Source organism: Cetorhinus maximus, chromosome 19 (genome assembly GCF_964194155.1).
Source record: "Cetorhinus maximus chromosome 19, sCetMax3.hap1.1, whole genome shotgun sequence".
Classification (NCBI taxonomy): Eukaryota; Metazoa; Chordata; class Chondrichthyes; order Lamniformes; family Cetorhinidae; genus Cetorhinus; species Cetorhinus maximus.
The window spans coordinates 70,928,058-70,951,796 of record NC_135897.1 but is presented as its reverse complement, the minus strand read 5'-3'; the positions used below and the strand labels follow the sequence as shown (position 1 = coordinate 70,951,796).

The following is a 23,739-nucleotide window of genomic DNA, read 5'->3' as shown; positions in this document are numbered from 1 at the left end:
GTGTAGGGGGACATAAGGAAGAACTTTTTTACTCAGAGGGTAGTGGGTGTCTGGAATTCGCTGCCCAAGTTGGTGGTAGAGGCAGAAACTTTAAACTCTTTTAAAAAGTACCTGGATCTGCATCTAAAGTGCTGTAAGCTGCAGGGCTATGGGCTGGGTGCAGGAAGGTGGGATTAGAAAGGGCACCTGGGTGTCCTCGGGCTGGCAAGGACAAGATGGGCTGAATGGCCTCCTTCTGTGCTGTAACTTTTCTATAGTTCTATCCCCACTGTATCAGCCGAGGCTATTGAACTGACTGTTAACCTCGACATCGACTGCTTCTCCAGCCGTATGAATTTTTAAAAACTCAGGACAAAACCTGTGCGTCAGGATAGTTTTCCTTATTAATAACAAATGTGTTTATATAGTGCCTTACACAACTTCAGAGTCTTCCAATAATGTGCTTTTGAAGCGTAGTCACTGTTGTACTATAGGGAACGTAGCTGTCAACAGCAAGGCCCCAAAAAACAGCAATCAGATAATCTCTCTTAGCTTTGTTGATTGATAGGTAAATGTTTTCTTTGAAAGAGGGGGAAGCTCCACTTCTCTTTTTCAGAATAGTACCACGGGATCTTTTGCATTGAGAAGGCAAATGGAGACTTGGGTTAATGGCTCATCTGAAAGAAATAATCTGACATTGCTGCATTCCCTCATGACTACACTGAAGTGTTAACCTAGATTTGTGCCCTTGTCTCTGGAGTGGGAGTTGAAGCTACAACCTTCTAATTCATAAGTGTGAGTGAGGGAAGCCTGATACCTTAATAGTCAAATGTAATGCCCTTATGAGTGATGAGAATCCTTAAACTTTAAGACAGAGTGGAGATGTGAGTTTGGCAAATTTAAATCTTCAATCTAGATTTTTTGCTATAATAAAAATAGAAAATGCTGAAGGTAGTAAGCAAGACTGGCAGCAACTGTGAAGAGAGAAAGTTAATGTTTCAGGTCAATGATTTATCAGAACTCATTTTCCAGCACTCATAATATGTTGCTTTTATACAAGATTTCTTGCTATTTGTCATGTTTTTTGATTCAATGATGCACGCAGGCCGTCGACATTGTAGCTGAGCTAACTTCATTGATAACACATTTTCCTTTTTTTAGAAAAGCTTTTATACAACTCAAGTACACACAGTCTCTTATTTATTCTTTCTCACTTTGTTTTGATCAGTCTGTTTTGTCTTTTACTCACCTCTGTATCTCTGTTTTTTTCACGTTTCTTCCACTGGATGTTCGGAATGTTGACGGAGGTAATTTTGAAGGACAAAGGGCCTTTTCCAGTTCTGTGTCACTGTCACCCCTTGGATAGTTTTCAGGACTCTCAGGCTTTGTCTGGTTATCTGTTGCTTCACTGGTGCATTCTGGATTTTGATCTTCAGTTACACTTTCTGGTGCAGAGCAAGGTTGCGTTTCATTTGTTTTCTGTAAGAATTTCCGATTTCTCCTGTACTGTTATCTGTTTGGAGTCTGCACTATGTAAAACCTTGGTTCTCCTGTGATTCCTGTGACAACAGCAGGATTCCAGATCCCCTCAAGCTGAATCCTCACTGTCTCTTCTGTGTTCAGATCAGGCAGAGGTCAGATGCCTCGATCAAAGTACTGTTTCTGTTTCTGCTGTCTCAGTTTGAGCAGGTCCTGCACGCTGTAGCTCAATGGCTGTGGAAATAACAGTTGGGCCACAGTTGGAAGCTTAGTTCTTAGTCTTCTCCCCATCAGGAGCTCTGCTCGAGATGACCCAATGCCCTCTAATGGAGTATTCCTGAAATCCAGCAGAGCCAGGTAGGGGTCTCTTCCGTCCACCTTTGCCTTCTTCAACAGGTGTTTTTAAGGTCTGCACGGTACGTTCTGTTGGATTGTCAGTATTTGGGACTTGAAGTAGTGTGACAAAACTCTCAGTCCTGTGCAAATTAGCGAAACTCGGTGCTTGAGAATTGTGGACCATTATCCGAGATGAGCGCTTCTTCATGTAAGCGGTGGCGAGGAAAAATTAATTTTAAATGATTTATTACAGTTCTGCTATTACTACCATTTCTCAGCAGCATGGACTCAAAAAACTTTGAGTAATAATCTACTGCTGGTAGGTACTCACTGTTATCAAATGTGAACAAGTCCAGTCCAATTTTCTGCCAGAGCCTCTCTGGAACACTGTGTGGTTCTTTTTGTTGCGACTTACTGTACTTTTGGTACACTGCACACGCATTCACCATTTCCCCAATTTGTGCTCCCATTCCAGGCCAATACATCTTGAGCTCTTCTGCTGCATGTTTCCATGCTGAGGCGACTTTCATATGTGTGCTGCAGCATTTCTTTCTCAGTGTTGCAGAACTCTGACCTGGTATTGCTGCAGACACATTAGTAATCTTTGGATTCTTGGTGGTGCACAGTTCAGGGACTTTTTAATTCTAGCTTCCAAAGGCTTATGATCAGACTCTACCTCCACGTCTTTGCCATAGACAAACTGGTGAAAGCGTACCAGGCCAAATACAATTGCTAGCATTCTTTCTCTATTTGGGCATACCGCTGCTGTGTTTCAGTCATTGCCTTTTGAAGCGTATGCCTCTGGTGCCTCATCTTGCAAGAGGATGGCCAGAGGACAGCTCCCAGGCCAGTCTTTGAAATGTCCACTGAGACCTTGACTGGCCGACTGATATCGTAATACTTTAACACTGGTGCCTTGGTCAGTGTTCTCTTCAAACTGTTCAAAGCTTCCAGGTGACTTTGTTCCCAGTGCCATTCCACATCATTTTGTAGAAATTCTCTGAGAGGTGCTGTCAGGTCTGACATGTTCAGGTGTTTTTCACGTGTCGGTGCAGACTCGATGGGCCGAAGGGCCTCTTCTGCACTGTGTGATTCTGTGATCTGTTCTACCTACATCATGAGAAATATCACTAAAATATAATTTTATTGCTGCTATAGTGAGTGTTCTCAATGGTGCTCAGGATGGTATGGTTGGCACTTGGGTTGTTCAGGTTTGTGTCTGGGACCACAAACAGGCTACATACATCCTGATGAATTTTTTCAGTCCCCAGAGGTTATGGCAGGTAAAAAAAATTCTGATAACTTCTTTAAAATCTATTTTCTACAAATTTTTTTTGGTGTGATTCCAAACAGTTCGCCTTTTGTATCACAGAGGTTCAGAAGACATAGCTTAACATGCTTGGTCTATTTGATAGGTATACCTGTGACAAATGGGACCCTGCCTAACCTCCACCCTAAGCAAATGAAATTGAAAAAATCACCACTTGTCTTTGGAGAAACTCAGTTACAAATCTCAGTTGAGGGTGGAATTCAAAATCAGTTGTACAGATAAAATGTCTGTTTTGGGCTTCTTCCCAAAATTTTTATTCATGTTCAGTGCAAATGTCAGCCTCTGTAGGTTTAACCAAAGATAGACTAATGCATAAAGTATATTGTATATTTATGTTGCAGGGCAAACAATTTACCTTTTTAACATTAGGTTATGCATCTGGAAAAGATGTTAATAGATATGCTTGATCTCTTGGCAAGGACAGAAAAAAGCAACAATGATAGACCATATCGCTCAAGCTAAAATTAATGATTTAAGTTTATAACCAGATGTAATTTTTTACAGAAGCAATGATAAATCAGCAGGTTAAAAATATCAACATTCTTTAATGAGTTCAGCAGATTAACATTATTTTGAGATTCTTAGGGTGAAATTGTCCCAGATTTGCACTAAGTACGGTAGTGGACAGGAAAAAGAACGTTTTACCCACTGGCCGCAATGGTGGCCATTCACGCCTAACATCCCAATCCCGCCTCATTAATCATATATTCCTGGGAAACGTGCTGTTTTGATGGTGGGTGGGCTCCGATTTGGCCGCCACCTCGCTGCTTCATCATGCCGGGTGCCACATTTAAAATGCAGCCACTTGCACACTTCTCAGTGCTTCTGGCCCAGGACTGCTCCAAAGAAGACATGGCCCCAAAAAGCAAGAAGACTGCAGCCTCCAGGTTTAGTGACACATCCCTTGAGCCATGGAGGCCCACCAAGGTGTCCTCCAGCCCTGCTCTGTCCGCAGGAAGGGCAGCAACATTACCACTCTGACTTGGTAGGCGATGGCAGTGGTGGTCATTGCCAATGCTGCACTGAAGAGGTTGGCCGTCCAATGCAAATAGAGGATGAATGATCTCATCCATGCCGCCAGGGTAAGGCAACATCTTATCACTCTAAACTCACACACTCAAGCTGATCACACATTCACTGGCATCTCACTCACTGCCAGCTCAAGGGACATCATCACTCAATCTCTTATGCACACCCTCACACCTCCATCTGGCCTCATCTCCCCTGGACACTGCCTCCTCAGCACTTAACATATTGATGCCACTTGCACAGATCAACTTGTGCCCCCACACACATCCTGGGATACCCCTCTTCCCCAGTACATTCCTCGACCTGCAGCCTCTTCCCTTGCCTGAGGCCACTTCTCCCCCTTCCCAAGCAAGCCCTAGCCCTGCAACCATTGAAAAGCCACCCGTACCTTATGTCTGGTCTGGTAGGTAGAGACCTGCCTGTGAAGCCCCCCTAAAGGTGATGTGGTGCTGTCAGCGAAACCTGGTGCTGATGACTGTGAGTGCTCCCGAAGCAAGATAGGCAAACAAACCTCCAAGTCCCGAGTGAAGTGCAGCTCGCCAGGTGCACATCGCTTATGGACAGTTGGCCAATGTGCTCTGATGATCCAGCGTGGGGGGGATGATTCCGGTGAGCTGGGCTTATAATCATATGCGGTTGTATTACAATGAAGTTCCCGACGTTCGACAGTGGGAAACGCAGCCTGCCATTGACGGGCAGAGTGGACAATTGTAAACTGGTTTCACGATGTCGTGAAACTGATTTTTGGCCTTCTCGCCATATTGTCCGCTCACACCGCCGAACATGCTGGACACCGCCAGGCACAGAAAATTCCGCTCTTAGTATCCTTGAATAATTTCATCTACACCTCAGCCTCTATTGAGTTGTGCCATGTCAAAGTGATTTAGGGTATACGACTTGACCCAGTGAATTAGGCAAATTAAAACAATTGCCATCAGCAGCCACAGAGTTCCTAATCAGGCTAGGTTTTAAAGACACAAGCTGTATCATACCTGATAAACAAACCTGCTGAAATAGCCATGCTTCTTTCCAGTGATTTCTTGGTGAGGTTGCATTAGATAATGATTTAGTCTTGTTATCACAGTAGCAAATTGCAACATAATTGAAGGAAGTAAGCCAATTTTTAACTCAGTGAGTAACTGTTTACAAACAGGTGTTCTGTTACAACATTAGATTACACATCAAAACAAAGTGCTTTCATTCTTTGTGTATTCACATTTTAAGTTGGCTATCGCTGTTTGATCATGTCCTTTTTGGTTTCAGGGAAGAGGAGAGAACAGGTTATCACGTTAGCATTTACACAAGAACAATGGTCCAGAATGTCAAGTGCTTCTGGTATTGGTTGCTGCTGTTTTCACTTTCTGCAGTTCGCCAACAGCCTAGAGCAAGTCTTTAAATTGTACATACCATCTTTTTATTTGTATTGAAAATACATGTCTTTCCTTTCTTTACAGGTGACATTTTGAGCTTGAAGATCTTTCGTAGTTGGGAATTCAATACCAGCTATCCCAACCGATCGGTCCTGTTCCCACTGGTCACAGCTGGCTTTTCCTTCATAGTCCTGAAAAATTTACACAATTCTGGCCTGTTTGGTAGTATTCTAAAAAGTTACAATTTGTTGGTTTTCCCTAGATTTTACCTGACATGCCTGTCCTTTACACTGGACTATTCTATATACCATTTAGCCTGTCTCTGGGGAGCAGATCCATGGCATGCTTTAGTACTGCTGAGTGGGTCACACGTGATGCTGGATTTTTACACCAGGACATTTTCAAATGTTATAGAAGGAGCTCTGTTGTCATTATTGCTGCTGTTGGTGGCAGTAGACACAACACAAGCACGTGTAGCACCACATCCTAGAAAAAAGGAAAGGAGGAACAATAAACATCTTATTGGGATTATTTCAGTTTCCCGCTTTTTTAACAGACCTGCATTCATTGGTTACGCTTTAGTGCCAATGCTCCTGTGGCTTTCTCGTGATCAGAAAGGCACATTTCAATTCAGTTTAAGAACAATATTAAAGAGATCCTTTGGCATTTTTTCACCTGTAATTGTAACCACTTGCATTTTCATTATTATAGATATGCTATATTTTAATTTATTGTTTTCTGAAATTGACCGGTTTTTCAAAGTTGGAAATGTCACACATAAACACATTGTTTATCTAAGCAAGCATCTAGTTTTAACTCCACTCAATTTTATTCGGTATAACTTGGATCCAGAAAACCTTTCTGCACATGGGAGGCATCCCTGGTTTACACACCTGTCTGTTAGTGGTCTTGTGATGTTCGGTGCTCTTCACTTGTCAGTTGTTGTATCTGCTATCAGAATTATAACCCACAAATTTGTCTGCACAGATCGATGTCATGTCCCAAGGAAACAGCAGTTTGAAAATAGATTACTAATGGAGTTTCCTGCCACTCCTCCAATTATTGAGTATTTAATTTTGGTTTATTTTGTTCCTCTGATCATCCTGTCCTTCTTTAGTCATCAGGAAGCACAGTTTCTTAGTCCACTCATTGTACCAGTTGTTATACACAATGTTTTAAGCTATGACATGTTGAGGGGGAAAACTGCAATTGTTGTGTTTAACATTTTATGTTAAGTACTTTTTGGCTGTCTGCACCAGGGTGGCTTAATTCCTTGTCTGTCTTATTTAGAAAAAGCTTTGCATTCAAAGGATCCTGTGGCTAACCAGCCTGAGCACAGTTTGATATTTTACCATCAGATCAGACCAAGAGTCTATCAGAATCATTGACTTGGGAGGATTTGATGTTTCTGTCCTTAGTAACACAGTGAATGGGCTACTTGGCAATTTATCTTCCAAACACATTAAGAGTAACCAAATAAATATCTATATCATTGCACCTGGCGCTGTTGAATACATCATTAAATACTGTGATTTTCAATGGGTAACTGTGACATCCTTCTTCCCTCATTTATCTATGGAAGATCCTCCTGAAATTCCTCTTCTTTTTTCTAAAGATGGATTGAACCAGCTGAGTCTTTATATTTTCAAGATGTACAAGGTACACAAGAAGTCAAAGAATTCAGTATCTTAATGGACCTCTATTTACATAATAGCATAAGAAATAGGAGCCGAAGTCGGCCATATGGCCCTTCAAGCTTGCTCTGCTATTCTCTTAGATTATGGCTGATCTTTGACCTCAATTCTACTTTTTCACCACAACCCCATATCCTTTCATTCCCCTACAGTCCAAATATCTATCTATCTATCTCAGCCTTTAATATACTCAATGACTGAGCATCCACAACCCAATGGGTTAGAGAATTTTAAAATTTTACAATTTTGAGTAAAGAACTTCCTCCTCATCTCAGTCTTGAATGATTGACCCCTTATCCTGAGACAATGGTCCAAATTTTCATAGGGACGGAAGGGGTCTCTGGCTTAGCCAAAATGGCACGAGAGTCCCAATTCAGAAGTCGTGCCCCCGAACCCGGTACCCACCATTTTTGCCAGGGTCTTAGTAGGATGTGCAAAACACAGCATTTGGGCTTTAACTATCTGAGCAAAATATCTAAAGCTGCTGGACTCATTTGATGAGATAGTTCAGGGAACCCATAGGGAGAGATCAAGTGCCCTTTGGGAGAGGTAAGATGCCCTATGGGGTTGTTAAAATTAGACATGAATGTGCATAAAAAGTGGATAAACTCATTGGAACTGTCACGTTGTCATGACATAGGTATACACTTTAATTTTTTCAAAGAAAAACAGTCTGCTGTGACTGCTTACAATTTCACTACTCTCTTGACGTAAGCCTGAGGGTTGTCATTATAGGAATAGTGCTGCATGACTGATTCCACAATGATTCATTATCACAATGTGTGGGGGGTAGGGGTAAATGGGCTGTAAGTTCATAGTTTGATTGATGGCTCCAAGTGATTGTATAGTTTTTAAAAATTCATTTAGGGAATGTGGGCATCGCTGAGTAGGCCAGCATTTATTGTCCATCCCTAATTGCCCTTGCTCCTTGAACCTGCAGTCCCTATGGTGTAGGTACATCCACAGTACTGTTAGGGAGTTCCAGGATTTTGACCCAGCAACAGTGAAGGAACGATGGTATATTTTCAAGTCAGGATTGTGAGTGGCTTGGAGGGGAACTTCCATGTGGTGGTGTACTGATGTATCAGCTGCCCTTGTCCTTCCAGATGGCAGCAGTCATGGATTTTGAAGCTGCTGCTGAAGGAGCCTTGGTAAGTTTCTGCAGTGCACTTGTAGATGGTACACACTGCTGCCAATGTTTGTCGGTGGTGAAAGGAGTGACTGTGGAAGAACTTCCACAATCAAGTGAGCTGTTTTGACCTGGATGGTGTCAAGCTTCTTGAGTGTTGTTGCAGCTGTACTCATCCAGGCAAGTGGGGAGTATTCCATCACACTCCTGACTTGTGCCTTGTAGATAGTGGACAGGCTTTGGGGAGTCAGTTACTTGCTGCAGGATTTCTAGCTTCTGCCCTGTTCTTGTAGCCATAGTATCTATATGGCTAGTCCAGTTCAGTTTCTGGTAATTGGTAACCCCCAGGATGTTGATAATGGGGGATTCAGTGATGGTAATACCATTGAATGTCAAGGGATGATGGTTAAATTCTCTCTTGTTGGAGATGGTCATTGACTGTCACTTGTGTGGCACGAACGTTACTTGTCACTTGTCAGCCCAAGCCTGGATATTGTCCAGGTCTTGCTGCATTTGGACATGGGCTACTTCAGTATCTAAGGAATTGCAAATGGTGCTGAACATTGTGCAATCCTCAGCGAACATCTCCACTTCTGACCTTTATGATGGAAGGAAGGTCATTGATGAAGCAACTGAAGATGGTTGGGCCTAGGACACTACCCTGAGGAACTCCTGCAGTGATGTCCTGCAGCTGAGATGATTGACCTCCAACAACCACAACCATCTTCCTTTGTACTAACCACTGGAGAGTTTTACCTCTGATTCCCATTGACTCCAGTTTTGTTAGGGCTTCTTGATGCCACACTTGGTCAAATGTGGCCTTGATGTCAAGGGCAGTCACTCTCACCTCACCTCTGGAGTTCTGCTCTTTTGTACAAGTTTGAACCACAGCTATAATGAGGCCAGAAGCTGAGTGGCCCTGGCAGAACCCAAACTGAGCATCAGTGAGCAGGTTATTGCTAAGCAAGTGCCGCTTGATAGCACTGTTGATGACCTGTTCCATCGCTTTATTGATGATGGAGAGTAGACTGATAGGGCGGTAATTGGCTAGTTTGGATTGGACCTGCTTTTTGTGTACAGGACATACCTGGGCAATTTTCCACATTGCCTGGTAAATGCCAGGGTTGCAGCTGTACTGGAACAGCTTGGCTAGGGGCACGGCAAGTTCTAGAGCACAAGTCTTCAGTACTATTGCTGCAATATTGTCAGGGCCCATTGCCTTTGTAGTATCCAGTGCCTTCACCCATTTCTTGATATCATGTGGCGTGAATTGAAGTGGCTGAAGACTGACACCTGTGATGATGGGGAACTCTGGAGGGGTCCGAGATGGATCATCCACTCGCCACTTCTGGCTGAAGATTGTTGCAAATACTTCAGCCTTTTCTTTTGCACTGATGTGCTGGGCTCCTCCATCATTGAGGTTGGGGATATTTGTGGAGTCTCCTCCTCCAGTGAGTCGTTTAATTGTTCACCACCATTCACGACTGGATGTGGCAGGACTGTAGAGCTTAGATCTGATCCGTTTGTTGTGGAATCACTTAGCTTTGTCTATCACTTGCTGCTTATGCCATTTGGCATGCAAGTAGCCCTGTGTTGTAGCTTCACCAGGTTGACAACTCATTTTTAGGTATGCCTAGTGCTATTCCTGGCATGGCCTCCTGCACTCTTCATTGAACCAGAGTTGATCCCCTGGCTTGGTGGTAATGGTAGAGTGGGGGATTGCCGGACCATGAGGTTACAAACAGATTGTGGTTGAGTACAATCCTGCTGCTGTTGCTGGTGGCCCACAGCGCCTCATGGTTGCCTAGTCTTGAGTTGCTAGATCTGTTCAAAATTATCCCATTTGGCCAGTGGTAATGCCGCAGAACACGATGGAGGGTATCCTCAATATGAAGACAAGACTCCCTCTCCAAAGGATTGTGCAGTGGACACCCCTACCGATGCTGTCATGGACAGATGCATATGCAGCAGGCAGGTTGGTGAGGATGAGGTCAAGTATGTTTTCCCCTCTTGTTGGTTCCCTCACCACCTGCCGCAGACCTAGTCTATCAACTTTGTCCTTTAGGACTCGGCCAGCTTGGTCTGTGTTAGTGCTACTGAGCCACTCTTAGTGGTGAACATTGAAGTCCCCCACCCAGAGTACATTCTGCACCCTTGCCACCCTCAGTGCTTCCTCCAAGTGGTGCTCAACATGGAGGAGCACTGATACATCATCTGGGGGGAGGGGGGTGCAGGAGGCAGCGGTATGTGGTAATCAGCAGGTTTCCTTGCCCATGTTTGACTTGATGTCATGAGACTTCATGGGGTCTGGAGTCGATGTAGAGGACTCCCAGGGCATCTCCCTGTATACCACAGTGCTGCCACCTCTGCTGGGTCTATCCTGGTGGTAGGATGGTGATGGTGGTGTCTGGGACATTATCTGTAAGGTATGATTCCATGAGTATGACTATGTCAGGCTGTTGAGACAGCGCTCCCAATTTTGGCACAAGCCCCCAGATGTTAGTAAGGAGGACTTTGCAGGGTTGGGTTTTCCATTGTTGTTTACCGTGCCTAAGTCGATGCCAGGTGGTCTGTCCAGTTTCATTCCTTTTTATTGACCTCATAGCAGTTTGATGCAACTGAGCCAGCTTAGAGGACATTTTAAAGTCAACCACGTTACTGCAGATCTGGTGTCATGCAGGCCAGACCAGGTGAGGTCCAGATTTCCTAAAGGGCATTAGTTGGGTCTCTATGATTTTTATTAAATTCAAATTTCACCATCTGCCATGGTGGGATTCAAACCCAGGTCCCCAGAACATTACCCTGGGTCTCTGGATTACCAGTCCAGTGACAACGCCACTACGCCTCCACCTCCCCAGATGGAGTTATAAATACAAATTGTTGTCTTCAATAGGGATTACGTGCTTGAAGGTATTTAAATATATTGAATGGGTTTCTATCAATGAGAGTGTGTTTTTAATTGTGAAGGCATCAATCGACACTTAGTACTCAATTTTATTTAATCTTGGCATGGCTCCTGAGGCCTGCCCTTGCGGATAGTGGGTGAGTTGGCATGGCGGGTTAAGAGCAGTGGGTGAGGGGTCATAGGTTAGCATGAATTGGCACTAAGTTGGCATAGGTACTATTAAGTGCCATGGGGATGAGTAGGGGGTATCAGGTTGGCACTAAGTTAGAGAGTTGTTAGAGGGGCATAGATGACATGAAGGGTATGAGGGACCATGGGTATGTAGAAGGGCATAGGTTGGCATGGGAGGAATGGGGGTCATGGAGGGTGGATAGAGGGGAATAGGTTGGCATGGAGGGTATGAGGAGCCAGGGGGATGGTTGGGCATGAATTGGCATAAATAAGGCATGGGGAGTGTGTGGTGGGTGAGGGCTGTTTTTTGATATATTGTACTTTTGTCCCAGCAGTAAAAGTTCCAGAGTACCGAAGCAGGTGCTTTATCCAGCCCGCCTCGGCACCCAGCAGGCCCTGCGGCTGCCTCCAAACTCTTTCCGGGAGCAGCGGACCCAACTCAACTCCTGCTATTACTACACACCCCCCCCCCATGCCCCATCAGAACGAAAATTAAAACATCTGGTGCATTTTCTGCCGAGTTGGTCAGTGACATCAGAAATTTGGGAGCCCAGAAATTTGGCCCTATGTCCTTCATTCTAGATTTTTTGGCAAGGGGAAACAACCTCTCAGCATCTACCCTGTCAAGCCTCCTCAGAATTTCGTAAGTTTCATTGAGATCACCTCTCGTTCCTCTAAGCTACAGAGAGCTTATTTTTTGAAGACTGCACACTAGTTACTTCTGTAGTGAATTTGTGAGTGTACCCATTTTTGCAGATATAACGTGGGTGACTCAAATTATTTGAGTCTATCAGATGGTTTACAAAAATACCATCTAAGGGTTTTGTTGGTGAGCAATATAGATCAGGCTTAACAGAAATGGTGCATTTAACATAGCAAAATTTCCCAATGTACTTAGCAAGAGTGATATCAATATCACTCTTGAGATGTCAGGCCAGAATTGAGAGAGTACAGAGATCTCAAAGGCTTGTAGGGCTGGAGGAGACCACAAAGCCATCTAATATAATCTAATTTGATGGAGCTTTTCTAAATTTAAAACAATTGGCCCACCTCTAAGCTCAGCTGTAAGCTCTGATCACAGCTGCATCAGCTCCAAATAGCCTTTACATGACTTAACTATAGAACCGATTCAAATAGTAGAACACGATTAGCGGTTAAAAGTTGGAATTGTAGTTTATCAATTTACTTCACTGGCCCTTGTTAATTTAAGTAGATTCTGAGAAGTGAGTCCAAAACCAGTAGAGGTTTCTACACTTAGTTTATTGATTCACACCATATTCTCATTAAGAATTTTGAGATATGATTGTTTTTGCAGAGAAGGCCTCTAGTAGAAATATACATTAGTAATATAATGCATTTTGTAATAAGACACCTAATGGCAGAGTTGTCCTCTATCCTTATGCATTTACCTAACAACGTGTGTTCTACCTTATATCTGTTAATCTGAGTGGAACAAACTACTAAATCTGTTTAAATAACCAGGCACTGCTGCTCTTTACATTGTATTTGTATTGTAAATAAGACACCTTTTCGTTGCTATGTAATCTTGATACAACTTGTGTCACAGTTTTTGTTGGACTGCCACACTAACTTGCGGTACGATGCTTGTCAGTTTGAAATTTTGATTAAATCATAAGGATAACAGTAACCAAACTATATTGTCTGCATTCGATACAACGAATCATCTACATTAGTAGACACCTATCAGTAATGATAACACCTGGAACTCAAACATAATTCTCAAGTATTCTCAGGAAATGGCCTGTTTTTGATAGACTATTGAGGGTGACACTGGGTTGCAACTAATATAATAATTGTAGAATCATAGAAACTTATAGCACAGAAGAAGACTATTTGGCCCATCATGCCTCTGCTGGCTCTTTTAAAGAGCAGTCTTGCATTGTCCCACATCTGTTTTTTTTTTGCCTGTAATCCACTAAGTTCCTCATCCTCAAGGATCTATCCAATTTCTTTTCAAAATTACTTTTGGAACAAGCTTCCACCATTTCAAGTAGAGCACTTCAGATCTCAACAACTCTCTAAATGAAAAATAAAATTCTCTTCCTCTCTCCTCTGGATCTTTTTCCAAAAGTTTTGGAATAATGACCTCTACTTAATGACTCACTTGTCAGAAGGAATATTTTTTCTCTATTTATCAAAGCCTCGCATCATCTTAAATACTTCTAATTAGGTAACTTCTTGACATTTGTTGCAAGAAGAACAGCCTGAATTTTCCAACCTTTCTTCATAACTGAAGTCTCTCATCCCATCTTGTTAAACCTCCTCTGTACCCTTTCTAATGCTTTTACATCTTTTCTGAAGTGTGATGCCCAGAATTGCCCACAATACTCTAGCTGAGGCACAAGCACTGATTATGAAGTCCTAGTATGATCTCTTTTATATTCTTCTATTTCTAAACTCAAGTAACCCATTTGCTTTTCTAACCAACTTATAAACTTGTCCTGCCATCTTTAAGAATTTGTGCATATGAACACCAAGGCCTCTATGCTCATCTACACTTTTCAACATTGTACCATTTATAGAACACTGCTTTTCCATAATTAATCTTCCCAAATTGCACCACTTCACACTTCTCCAGATTGATCTCTATCTGCAATTCTTCTGCACATTTCATCATCCTGTTTATTTTGGCCTGAATTCTATAACTGTCCTCATCATGATCTATTACTTTGCTAAGTTTTGTATGTTTTGCAAACTTTATAATGCTTCTCCTCACATCTGAGCATAGGCCAATAGTAAAAATTGCAAAAATTAATGGATCCAAAACTGACCATTGGGTAACACCACAACATACCGCCTCACAGTCTGAAAAACATCCATCTAACACCACCCTTTGTTTTCTGTCACTGAGCTTTTTTTATCTGTACCACCACTGTTCCCTTAATTCCCTGGCCTTCCATTTTATTAATAGTCCTCGTGTGACACTTTGCCTAATCTCTTATGAAAGTTTGTATATCCATGTACTACTCCAACTTAATCAACCTCCATTACCTAATCAAAAAATTAAATCGAGTTAGTCAGACATGATTTACCAGGAGAGAGAGTTGGCAACAGCAGCGGACCTGGGCGTGCTCGAGTTTGAAAAAGTAAGAGAAAAATAAAAATAAAATTGTGATATCACAGGAAAGGCATGAGTTGATTGGCTGGTGAGTATTGCAGCTGTGTTTTCTACTTACCAATTAGGGAGTAGGTCTAAGGAATTAAGAAATAAAAGAAGATTTTTTATAGATAAAACATTTCAGTTAACTTCAACTGATATTTAAATGATATCAGCAAAAGAGAAGTGAGTAGCCAGTGAGTCTTTTTTAAGTAGTAGGTTTTATTATCTAATAGGTAGAGCAATGGCAGAGCAGCTCCAACTCTTGGTGTGCACATCCTGTTTCATGTGGGAACTTCAGGATGCTTCCTATGTCCTGGATAGCCACATGTGCAGGAAGTATCATGAGCTACAGCAGCTCGAACTCCAGGTTTCTGAGCCTGAGCAGGACCTGGTATCACTGTGCCGCATGTGTGAAGTTGAGAGCTTTGTGGATAGCATGTTTAGAAATGTGGTCACCCCACAGCTTAATAGTATGCAGGGAAAGAGAGAATGAGTGAACAGCAGGCAGTCAAGAAGAAATAGGCAGATAGTACAGGAGCCCCCTAGGTGCATCTGACTCTCCAACCAGTATTAAGTTCTGAATACTGATGAAAGTGATGGTTTATCTGGGGAGTGCAGTCAGAGCCAAGTCTGTGGCACCATGGCTGACTCAGCTGTATAGGGGGGCATGGAAGAGCAATAGTGATAGGTAATTGGGTAGTTAGAGGAACAGACATGTGTTTTTGCAACTGCTGATGTGAATCCAGGTTGGTATGTTGCCTCCATAGTGTCAGGGTCAAGGGTGCCAGTGAATGGCTGCAGAGCACCCTGAGGGAAATGGATAACAGCTAGCAGTCATGGTCCACATCGGTACCAAAAACATATGTAGAAAGAGGGATGTGGTACTGTAATCAGAATTTAGGGAACTAGGTAGGAATTTAGCAAGCAGGAGCTTAAAAGTAGTAATCTCCTGAATACTCCTGGTATTACACATAATTACTATAGAAACGACTATAGAAATAGGATAAAGCAGATAAATGCATGGCTGGATAGATGGTGCAGGAGGGATGGCTTTAGATTCCTGGGATACTGGCAACAACTCAGGGGGAGATTGGACCTGTATGGACTGGATGTGTTGTACCTAAACAGCTGGGACCAATTTCCTTGCCGGCCAATTTGCTAGTGCTCTTTGGGAGGGTTTAAACTAACCTGTCAGGGGTGTGGAAACCAGGAGGTAATACTAGAGAGGAATATGATGGTGCACAGAATATTGGGAGTCACAATTGGCACTAGGGTAGGAAATAGGTATTAGGTGGGTTCAGCATAAGGGGGAAGTAATAAAATCTAAATTAGGGTTACTGTGATGTATGTGAATGCGCGGAGCGTGGTAAATAAGATCGGTAAGTTGCAAGCACAGGTAGTCATGTGGAAGTATGATGTTGTGGTGTTAACAGAGACCTGGCTCGAAGAAGGGCAAGACTGGGTATTGAATATTCCTGGATACAAGATGTTTAGGAAAGTGGGAGGGGTAGCAGAGTTGATTAAGGAGAATATAATAATGATGTGTAGAGAGGATGTCCCAGGGGACCAAGGATTGAATCTATTTGACTAGGGCTAGGGAACAAAAAAGGTTCAATTTCATTGCTTGGTGTAACCTATAGGCCACTAACTAGTGGGAAAGATGTGGAGGAATGGATTTGCAAGGAAATGACAGAAAAGTCCCCTACAACTATTAAATTGCCTTTGTTACAAGTTCCAATAATTTATTTTTAATGCTCTGTTCAATGATATAACTACTATTAGAGGGACTATAAACTACTCCCACCAGTGTTTCCTGACCCTTGTCATGCCTAATCTCCATCTAAACTAATTCTACTTCCTGCTCTTCTGAGCCAAGATCCTTTCCCACTCATGTCCTTACATCATCCTTTATTATCAAGGCTACCCCTCCTCCTTTTCCCATCTGCCTGACTTTCCAAAATGTTGTGCACCCTAGAATGTTTATTTCCAGCCTTGGTTACCTTGTAACCATGTCTCTATAATGATGATTAGCTCTAAACCATTTATGTTTATTGTGCCACTAGTTTGTCTATCTTATTGTGGATGCTTCACGCATTCGAATAAAGTGATTTCAATTTTATTCCTTTACTACTATTTCCTGCATGGATCTTACTCTCTGATGCACTATTACTGTCAAACTCCCCATCCCTTCCTGTTCCACTCAGTTTGTCTTTACCCATATGAACATAAGAATTAGGAGCAGGAGTAGGCTACTTGGCCCCTCGAGCCTGCTCCGCCATTCAATAAGATCATGGCTGATCTAATTGTAATCTCAAATCCACATTCCCACATACCCCTGATAACCTTTCACCCCCTTGCTTATCAAGAATCTATTTAGCTCTGCCTTAAAGATAATCAAAGACTCTGCTTCCACCGCCTTTTGAGGAAGAGAATTCCAAAGACTCATGACCTTCTGAAAGACCACACCATGAGCTTTTATTTTCCACAATATCCTTTAAGCCACATTTATATACTTTCCTATTGCCTCAACTTTTATCTTTGGATTCCTAAGTCTCCCCTCACCCAAACCCCCTCCCCCTCTTTTAGTTTAAAGCAGTTTTTCTTGACTCTGACAATATTTGCTGGTGCACTCTTATTTTTGTACGCTCGGTCCCTTCCTGTCACACTCTGGTTACCAGTACCCATATCGCTACCCTGCACTATTACCTTGTCCTTTCTCCAACTTTCTAAATCTCCCCTCATGCGAACTCTCCCCCCTACTATTTAGTTTAAAGCCGTCTCTACAGCCCTAATCATACAACCAGTCAGGGCACTGGTCCTAGTGTGATTCGAATGAAGACCATCCTAATGGTGTAGCTCCCTCTTTCCCCAGTACTGGTGTCAGTGCCCCATGAATCAAAACCCATTTCTCCCAAACGAATCTTTGAACCACACATTCAACTCAAGAGAGTGTAAGAAGTGATTGGCAGTTAACATAAAAGTGAATGCAAATGTCTTCTATCGGCATATAAATAGTAAACGGGTCATAGAAGGAGGAGTGAGGCTGATTAGGTACCAGAAAGGGGAAATACTCATGGAGGCAGGAGGCATGGCTGATGTATTAAATGAATATTTTGCGTCTTTCTTTACCAAGGAAGCAGATGCCAGGTCATGGTGAAAGAGGAGGTAGTTTATACATTTGAAGGGTTTAAAATTGATAAGGAGCAGATATTGGATAGGCTGTCTGCATTTAAAGTTGTTAAGACACCAGGCCCGGATGAGATGTATCCAAGGATACTGAGGGAAGTGAGTGTGGAAAATGTGGAGGCACTGGCCATAGTTTTCCAATCTTCCTTATTCTCAGGGTTGGTGCCAGAGGACTAATGAATTGCAAATGTTACACCCTTGCTTAAAAAAAGTGTGTAAAGATAAGCCCAGCAACTACCAGTCTGTTTAACCTTTGTGGTGGGGAAGCTTTTAGAAACGATAATTTGGGACAAAATTAATAGTCACTTGGGCAAATTCTTAATTAAGGAAAGCCAGCACAGACTTGTAAGGAAATAATGTGTTTAACTAACTTTTTAAAAAAACTCTTTCATGGGATGTATCACTGGCAGGGCCAGCATTTGTTGCCCATTCCTGAATGCCCTCAAACTGACTGTCTTACTCGGTCATTTCAGAGGACAGTTAAGAGCCAACTACATTACTGTGGATCTGGAGTCACATGTAGACCAGACTAGGCAAGAGTGATAGATTTCCTTCCCTAAAGGAGGTTTACAACAATCATGGTCACCATTACTGAGATTCACTTTCAATTCCAGATTTATTAACTGAATTTAAATTCCACCACCATGGTGAGATTTGAATGTTTCCAGAGCATTAACCTGAGCCTCTGGATTACTAATCTCATGACATTTCCACTGCGCCACCATCTCTCCAAACAGCATGAGTTTATCGATGAAGTATTGGAGAGGGTTGATGAGGATAATGTTGTTGATGTGGTGTACGTGGACTTACAAAGGCATTTGATAAAGTGTTGCACAACAGACTTGTGAGCAAAGTTAGAGCCCATGGAATAAAAGGGGCAGGAGCAACATGGACACAAAATTGGCTGTGTGACAGGAAATAAAGAATACTGCTTGATTTTTTGGACTGGAGGAAAGTTTTTGCGGTGTTCCCCAGGGGCCGATGTTACGACCCCTGCTCTTTCTGATATATATTAATGAACTAACCTTGGTGTACAGGGCACAATTTGCGGATTATACAAAATTGGGAAGTATCGTGAAGAGGATAGTGTAGAACTTCAAAAGGACATAGACAAGTTGGTGGAATGAGAGGACAAGTGGCAGATTAAATTTAATGCAGAGAAGTGTGAAGTGATTCATTTTGATAGGAAGAACATGGAGAGACAATAGAAAATAGAGGATACAATTCTAAAGGGGGTGCAGCAGAACCTGAGTGTGTATGTGCATATTGAAGGTGGCAGGACAGGTTGAACATGGTTAATAAAGCATATGCCATTCTGGGCTTTATCAATAGTGGCATAAAGTACACAAAAGCAAGGAAGTTATGTTAAGTCTGTATAAAACACCGGTTTGACCTCAACTGGAATATTGCGCCCGGTTCTGGGTACCACGCTTTAGGAAGGATGTGAAGGCATTAGAGAAAGTGTAGAAAAGATTCACGAGAATGTTTCCAGGGATGAGGAACTTCAGTTATGTGGATAGATTGGAGAAGCTGGTATTGTTCTCTTTGGAAAAGGTTGAGAGATTTGATAGAGGTATTCAAAATGATGAGGGGTCTGGACAGAGTAGATAGGGAGAAACTGTTTCCATTGGTGCAAGGATCGAGAACCAGAGGGCACAGATTTAAGATAATTAGCAAAAGAAGCAAGGGCATTATGAGGAAAAACATTTTCACGCAACGAGTGAAATCTGCAATCACACAGCGAGCGGAATCTGCAATGCACTGCCTGAGAGTGTGGAGGCAGGTTCAATCAAAGCATTCAAAAGGATTATTATCTAGAAAGGAAGAATGTTCAGAGCTACAGGGAGAAGGTGGAGGAGTGAATTGCTCCTTCAAAGATCCAGCAGATACAATAAGCTGAATGGCCTGCTTCTGTGTTGCAACCATTCTATGATTCTATAATTTATCTTTAACTTTATCTCCTTGATTAACTTATGCCTTTCCAAATATAGTTTATTTTGGCAGCTGACTGGCCTACTAAGTGCTCAATATGGCAGGTGGGAAGCAGATACTCAGTTCAAACTGTAAGTGCGAATTTATTTTGACCTTGGTTTCCAGTAACTTCTCTGCCACTGATGTTAGGCTGACTGGCCTGTAGTTTCCTGATTTATCCCTCTCTCCTTTCTTTTATAGTAACAACAGTAGAAAACTCAGCAGGTCTGACAGCATCTGCGGAAAGGAACACAGTTAACGTTTCGAGTCCATATGACTCTTCACCAAAACTAAGGAAAAATAGAAAAGAGGTGAAATATAAGCTGGTTTAAGCGGGGGGTGGGACAGGTAGAGCTGGATAGAGGGCCAGTGATAGGTGGAGATTGCCGAAAGATGTCATAGACAAAAGGACAGAGGTGATGACGGTGGTGATATTAGCTAAGAAATGTATTCCTCTCTGCAGATGCTGTCAGACCTGCTGAGTTTTTCCAGGTATTTTTGTTTCAGATTTCCAGCATCTGCAGTTTTTTACTTTTAACATTAGGAAACTTCCAGTCCTCTGGCACGATGCCTGTAACCAATCAGGATTGAAAGATTGTGAACAATGCCTCTTAAGGCAATCTAGGATTAGTAGACAAGGTTGTAAAGAAGGCATATGGAATGCTCTCCTTCGTTGGCAGAGGTATAGAATATAAAAGTAAGGATATAGTGTTGGAATTGTATAAAACATTGGTGAGGCCACAACTGGAGTATTGTGTGCAGTTCTGGTCACCACATTACAGGAAGGACGTAATAGCTCTGGAGAGAGTGCAGAGGAGGTTTACATGAATGTTGCCAGGATTAGAAAAGTGTAGCTACGAGGAGATTGGATAGGTTGGGGTTATTTTCCTTAGAACAAAGAAGGCTGAGAGGTGACTTGATTGAGGTGTACAAAATTATGAAGGGAATAGATAGAGTGGACAGGATAAAATTGTTTCCCTTGGTGGAGAATTCTAGAACCAGGGGAAATAAATTCAGGATAAGTGGCAGAAGGTGTAGGGGGGACATGAGGAAGAAACTTTTTACGCAGAGGGTAGTGGGTGTCTGGAATTCGCTGCCCAAGTTGGTGGTAGAGGCAGAAACTCTAAACTCTTTTAAAAAGTACCTGGATCTGCATGGCTATGGGCCGGGTGCAGGAAGGTGGGATTAGAAAGGGCACCTGGGTGTCCTCGGGCTGGCATGGACAAGATGGGCCGAATGGCCTCCTTCTGTGCTGTAACTTTTCTATGGTTCCAGGATACATTCCAACTGGACCAAGTGACTTACCAAATTTATAACTCACTCACTCTTCCAGAGCCACTTCATCCAATTCAGGGTCACGGGGAGTCGGAGCCTATCCCAACAAGGTGCTAGGCAGAATGCACCCAGGACAGGATGCCAGTCCATCACTCATACACTGGGGGACAATTTACCATAGTCAATCCAACTAACCAGCACGTCTTTCGACAGTAGGAGGAAACCAGAACACCCAACAAAAACCCACACACATGGGGAAAACATTCAAACTCCACACAGACAGACTCCCAAGGTCAGGATAGAACCTGGGTCGCTGGAGCTATGAGGTAGCAGTGCTAACCACTGCACCACCATGCCTCTGAGATCTAATGTATCAAAAAGAAACTTGCTGAACAGTGAAACAGTACTGGATGAGCAGAAAATTCCTCCAATTAAATATTGAGAAGTCATTATTTTTGGTCCTGACTCCAAACTCCGTTCATAGCTACCACCACATTCTACCTTCAGTAAACTTGAGGTCATCCAAAACTCTGTTGCCCGTGTCTTAACTCAAAGTGAGTCCCGTTCTCCTATCACCCTTGTGCTCGCTGCCTTACATTAGCTCCCAGTCAAGCAGTGTTGGTTTTAAACTTTTCATCCTTATTTTCCAATCCCTCCATGGCCTCACCCCCATCCCCAAACTATATTATCTCATCCAACTCCACAACCCTCCAAGATGTCTGTGCTCGTCTAGTTCTGGCCTTTTGTGCATCCACAGTTTTAATCACTTCACCATTGGTGGTTGCACCTTCAGTTGGCTAGGCCCCAAGCTCTGGGGTACCCTTCCTACACCCCTTTGCCTGTCTACCTCGCTTTCCTCCTTTATAGCACTCCTCAAAACCCCAGTCTTTAACCAAGCTTTTGGTCAGCTGACCTAGCATTTCCTGATGTGATACTTCATTTTATACTGCTTCTGTGAGGTGCCTTGGATCATTTTATGTTAAAGTCACCATAAAATTTGGATATTGTTGTTGTATAAAGCTAAATGCAAATATTATTTTCGACATCAGTTACTCCATACCCAGTTACTCCACTGTTCAGGAAGATCTGAAGCGTATTGGTGGACACATGTTCCCTCTCTACAGCCACTGTGGCACAGACAAGACTACGTAAGAGAGGCTGCAGTAGAATAATGCAGATTTCTGCTATCTCAAATTATACATTCCTGATCTAGGCTATGCCAGTAGGAAGAAGTGCCAATCAAGAAGCCAGGCAGATCCCGCCAACAAAGAACAGTTAAAGTGACAGTGCAATAAGTTTAACATCTGTTTATATAGCAGCTGAACTTCACAGGAATGTTATAAAGTTTGACACAGAGCCACATAAGGCAATATTAGAATCAATGGTCAAAAGCTTGGTCAAAGAGATGGGTTTTAAGGAGCCTCTTAAAGCAGGATAGAGAGGCAGAGAGGTTTAGGAAGAGAATTCGAGAGTTCAAGGCATAGCCACCAATGGGGAAGCAATTAAAATTGAGGATGATCAAGAGGCCAGAATTAAAGAAGTACAGATACCTCAAGAGGGTTGTGAGGCTGCAGAAAATTACAGAGCTAGGAAGGGTTGAGGCCAAGGAGGGATTTCAAAACAAGGATAAGAATTTTAAATTTGAGTCATTGCTTAACTAGAAACCAAAGTAGGCCAGCTAGCTGGAGGTGGTGGATGAATGAGACTTGATGCGAGGTAGGACAGGCAGTAGAATCTTGGTTGACCTCAAATTTACAGAATGTGGAGATCAGCTGAGAGTGTGTTGGAACAGTCAAATCCAAAGGTATCAAAGGCATGGAAGAGGGTTTCAGCAGCAAATGAGCTGAGATAGGGATGGAGTCAGGCATTGTCTCTTGGTCCCTGATGTCATCTGCTTTTGCTATTCTTGGAATCTTACAAACAGCACATTGATATTTCAATAGCCTGGCCTAAGCAAGTAAAACATGGTGACCTTGGTACCCAGGCATCTTGTCTGGGATTAAAGGAACTTGTTTTCTCGAACCCTTTATCTGGGTCCCTGAAATTCTATCATGGTGTAATCTTTTGAGTCTCACAAACATAAGCTGTTGATTTTCATACTCCATAAATTTCTGCTTAAGTTTGCCTTTTGATCGTTTGGGGTCAACAAAACATTTGGTCACTGAAGGCGCAGGTCACATTTTCCCACCATGTCACTGCTCAGCCACTTCTAAGCAAGGCATATCACAAGCAGGGTTGGAAATGTAGTTCAGTATAAGTACTATCATATGACAACTAGTGAATACTATAATTTCATAGTATTTAAGTTAAAGTTATCTCTTGTTAATTAGCAATAAAATCTGAAGTAGGGATTTCCCAGGGTTGCCAAGAGAGGGATGGAAATTATAGATGTTAAATTTAGCTGTGGGTTCAGGGACCTGCTCAGCCACTGTTGTCATTTTACTATAATTTTAGGCTTAGTTCAGTGGTCAAACAACTTGAGTCAAAATCCTACAATTTTTTTCCTGATCCAGTCTCCTAATTTTAAGCCGGTTAAGTGCCGTCCCACATCGGTTCTGGTCAATTGGCCTACCCCAAACACTGTTGCTGCATGCCAGGATAATTGACTTCTGGAATCCACAATGCCATATTTCAGATGAGATGTTAATGTTCAGGTAGGTGATAAAGATCCCATGACACGTTTCAAAGAACAGCAAGTTCTTACAGTTTGTTGGCCCTCAATAAATATCACAAAAATACTGTCCATTTGTTAGTCCCCAACAAC

General features: G+C 42.6%; 1 pseudogene; it reads left to right on the top strand.

The window, feature by feature from the left end:
• Positions 1 to 2,964: 2,964 nt before the first annotated feature.
• On the top strand, positions 2,965 to 7,215 carry LOC144694269 (GPI alpha-1,2-mannosyltransferase 4-like; annotated as a pseudogene).
• Positions 7,216 to 23,739: the final 16,524 nt, after the last annotated feature.